Raw genomic sequence first — 4900 nt, 5'->3', positions numbered from 1 at the left:
CCCCCCCCAATTGTAGAAGGTGGTACAGCCCGGCATTCTGACAGTGTCTCGGTGCAGGAAGTTCTTCTTCAGCCTCATGTCCTCAGGTGTCTTGAGCTGATCCGATCCTCGATGTTGCATACTCCACATATGAATAGGCATTACCCCTGCTGGCTGGGGGCTAAAAAAGGATCTGTGCTCTGAGACCGTTTTCCAATAAGGTCAAACAGGTGAGCAGTTTGTGTACACAGTGGGGTTATAAGGATTGGTGAAGGGGAGCTATTTCCAAACGGATGAAGAGTGTGAAGGAGTGGTGGGAACTTCTAACCAGTCACTTTTGAGAAGATTCATTATATGTAAATTGATGGACAATGTTATTTGCTGATTAAAAGTCATATCCAATTTCGGACTTCTTTATCACAAAATTTTGTATGTGTTATTGAATTTTTATCACAAAGTGATTTATATTGATGCACTAAAAGGGATTTTTTCCTGGGGAATTTATATATAGTTCTCTGAATGATTCTGATGATTTATTTGGTTGCTGGGGTTATGTTGCATTTAGAGCGGGGCACAAATAAGGTTATTATTGAATGGTCAGTGTTTATACCTCTGTTATATTGGCAGTCACTACTGAGGATACCTCCGTTACATTGGCGGTCAGTGTAAGGCCTCCTAACTAATTCTCTCCTCTTGCTCTCTTTGATGTCTCTCCTGGCTGTCTCTCTTCGCTCTCTATCCTGACTCTCTCCTCCCTCTCTCCCCTGGCTCTCTCTCTTCACTCTCTCTCCTGGATGCCTCTTTCCTGGCTGTATCTCCTATCTCTCCCCTCTCTCTCTCTCTCTTTGCACTCTCTCCTGCCTGTCTGTCCTCTCTCTCCCCTGGCTCTCTCTTCTGGCTGTCTCACCTCACTCTCTCCCTTGACAGTCTCTCCCCACTCTTGCTCCTGGCTGTCTCTTCTCACTCTTGTCTCTCTCTTCGCTCTCTCCTGTATACTCTCCAGAAATTGCCACGTGGTGCTATAGTGTTTGGGTTTCGCTTGAAGAAAAGGTGGCAACCCTAGGGCCATACCAGCCAATAGTAACATTTAGGAGATTCAAGGATTTGAGCAAGTCCTTTGACACAGTAAATGGGATGGGCTCAATATTTGCATTCCCAGGCACAACCAGGATTGGGAAGCAGCTGCCAGAAGCTGTTCAGAATATGTTTTGCCATTTCAGCTTTGCTTCAAGCCAGAGAGAGAACTGATACGATTGAGAACAACAACACAGGGCTGGGAAAAGGAGGGGCAGCTGCCCTGGGTTACATTACAGTTGGAGAGGACTTACAGGGTTACAGTTGGGGAGGGCTAAATATTTAATTTTTTGCAATACAATGCAGTGGCACTGTTGTACCACAAACAAAAGAGGGACTGCAAATAAAAGAGGAATGGCATAAAAAAAATCTAAAGTGGCAGTGGAGGCATGGATTGTGAGCCAGGTTTGGGAGCACATAGGCAGACAACATTGAAGTCTCTTTCTGTCATGTGCCAGGGAATTATATGCTTCCACCTGGGCAGACGGGCGAAGGGAAGGAAAGCACTGAGCTAGTTAAGTGGCATGGATCGGTACAGTGCTATCAGTACAGGGTGGGAAGAGAGCTGCCAGGTTTGGGCCTTCAAAAGTCTCTGCTCTTCTAACTATACCAGGATAATGTTATTAGGAGGATGGGAATGCATCTATGGGGACCAAATGCTTCAGGGGATGACTGCCATAAAGCTCCCTAAACCATACGATGAACTGTGAGCAGATTGGGTGATGATCCCCATGTCTGTGGGCTCCAGCAGTAAGTGCTGGACATACCCCACTGATCAATCTCAGGTCGAGAAAATAATACACTTATGTTTGATATTTAGAGGTGATTACTATTATTTTTCCACTTGATGTGCCTCCAGGGGACAGATTGCAGCCGGGGGCAATCATCTATCCCAAACCACAGGTAATCATTTAATGAACAATTACAGCCACGCACAGATGTCCGCCTGTCATTCACTGGAACAGGCAGATTGGCCCACCAGGGATTCCTGCAGCAAGATTACTCAGGTACTTGTCACAGGCATTGTGCAGCGTTACAACCTACATAAACAATCCACATATATTCGGTCAGGTAGGTCCTCACACTATCTAGTTCTGACAAATCTAAAGGAGATTGTACAATCAAATTGTATGCATGTATTCAACTTTACCGTGGTCTTCTTTTTGCTTATTTCTTAGGGTCCCCACACACCTTACGATTATCGTACAGTAATCTCTGGAAATCCCGCGATCATACGATTATCGTAAGGTGTGTGGAAGCCGTGCGACCTCTACTACTGTAAGGTCGCACGACTTTAAACTTACGGACATGTTCGAAAACCCGCCGGGCATCGTACGATGTTCGGCGGGTTTGTGGCACGTCCGTACAATAACAGCCGTACGGGCCGGTGTGCGCAAGCGTGGCTATCGATCATCGCAAGTACGATCTGCCTATGCAACATAGGCAGATCGTACGTTTTTTTAAGTACCTTACCACCATCGCAAGACAAAAGTCTTGCGATGGTTGTAAGGTGTGTGCCCAGCCTTAGAGGACAGTGCAGATGGAAAGTAAGTGAGAGTACATGACTAGGCATATTATATTTTTCATGGGGTGAAATCCTTGCACCTGATTTTTCGGTTCCATCCACTTGTTAAAACCGTCATGGGAAATTTCCTTTTCTGGTGAATATTTTCTTACCATTTTGTGTTAGTTTGCAAAGCCATGAGAATTATTGTTGTGATCTCGCCCCTGAAGTATCTAGGAAGTGTAGGAAATGATTCCCGCTTCACAAATTCATGATTCAGCTATAATTGAAATATACTTTCAAATACTAAATCTGCTTTATGGAACACCAGCAAATATTACTCAAAGAAGCATCAGAGTAAGAGAATGAGAAATGTCTTTTTAACATCACTTTCACTTTTTATTATATACACAGCATACCTCCCAACTTTTTAGGATGAGAAAGATGGACACCTTCCAGCACAATGTATTTAGGCAATGGAAACACCCTGCTATGTTCCCAGTTATGCTGACAATTAAGAATTTATATGCCATAAATTATTGGTTAAACCCAGAATTGTTTTATTCCACCATTACTTTTCCTTTACACTGGCGTTTTAAAACAGGAAACAAGATAAATAAGAGATGAGATAAAGGTTTTAGTACAGAATAACACTTAGTTAAATAGAACATTTTCATAGATATCTGTACTTCAGAACAGAAAGAGGGACAATTGTGGAGGGAAAGGGGAATGAGGGACAGTTCTTCAACATAAGGGAGAGTTGGGAGGTATGACAGTACATCTAAAAACAAATACACAATGCTCCTTTCTCAAGTCCATATGAAGTCTAAATATGATAACAAAATATATCATACAATGTCAACAAATACTGTAAGACTTCCCCCTCATGTCATCAGGCCTAGAGAACAATAATAACTTTTGATTATACATTAGGATAGTATATTCTATGGAGTTGGTTTCTTTAACCGCTTCAGTACCGCTCATTGAAAGAAAATGCCCTATCCTGAAGCAGTTATACCAAGAACACGACTGCTCGTCTGAAAGACCCCTGCTGTCTCCATAAAGAGGACCTGTCACATTATATTTCCTATTACATAAGGGGCTTCTTAGCCCCCTATGCGCTAGCAATGAAGTTGAGTGTAAAAAGTAAAAAATTAAAGTAGCATATAACAAAAATGCAAAAAAAAAACATTTTAACATCCCCCGCCCTCCACGTGCACGCACATATAACGCAAACACGTGTCGGGTGCGCCTATGTTCAAAAACAAAAATTGCACCAGCCACACGTGTTTACATATCGCCACGAACGTCAGAGTGAGGGGGGAATTAATTGTCTGAGACAAGCTCAATCTTAACTGGTGTAGTTGCCCATAACAAAAATGAGCCCATAACCCATAGCAACCAATCAGCTTCTGTCTTTCATTTTATCCACACAGCTTAGAAAATGAAAATGTGAAAGCTAATTGGCTGCACTCCAGTTGAGACAAAGTTTGTCTCAGACACTTTTTATTAATTACCTCCAATGTGTAAAAGAGCGCACCTCAGTGCAGGATGAAATGAGTCACAATTACTGTTAATTTTCAGCTTGAAGGGAAGCCTTGAAGTAATTCAAAAATGTTAAACCAACTACATCAACCAAAAAATAAAAGTAAAGACAGAAGGTGTCAATCGTCTAAAGCAGCAGGATTAAAGTACAGTTTCCTAACTGACCCTTCACTCTTCTGGTACTATTTCAATTTTCCCTATACTTTCAATACATCAGCCTCCATACACAGACTATGGCTACTCTGGGCCTCCCTTTTTGTAGTAAAGGGCATGATTATTAAAAAAAAACGTATTTACCCTTCTAAACCCCCTTGTCCATTGTGTAAAGGCCATGCAGTGCATTATGGTTTAAAAAAATTCTCCCAGGCGAATCTGTAGGTACATTTGCCAGAACCCTGAACCTCGAACCAGCAGGATTAACCTCGAACCCATGGTAGCATGGAACTCAAACCTTATCCCTTCTTGTGGCAAAGTAATTTGCATATAGATGGTCATCTGAGAGATACATCTCTATCTAGTGGAACAAGCACAAATTACTCCAGTTTAAAGAATAAGTGCACTTTTAGACAAAGTGCACTTATTCTTTTTGCCCCTCTTCCCTGACCTGTACAATCTCACTGTCACCCTTCATAGATCTGTATTTATTAAGAGCTGAGGACTGCTGCTCTGACGTTTGATGACATTTAGCACTGCAAGTCTTCTTCTCCTGCCATGTCCGTCAAAAAAATCTATGGGGAGGTAAAGTGCAGGTGCAGTGCTGGATGTAAACAATAGTGGAACCGTGCTGTTCGATCTTGA

The sequence above is a fragment of the Nanorana parkeri genome, unplaced genomic scaffold, assembly GCF_000935625.1.
Source record: "Nanorana parkeri isolate BGI_ZX_2015 unplaced genomic scaffold, ASM93562v1 scaffold274, whole genome shotgun sequence".
NCBI lineage: Eukaryota > Metazoa > Chordata > Amphibia > Anura > Dicroglossidae > Nanorana > Nanorana parkeri.
The sequence above is the reverse complement of the archived record's forward strand: the minus strand, read 5'-3'. Positions refer to the sequence as shown.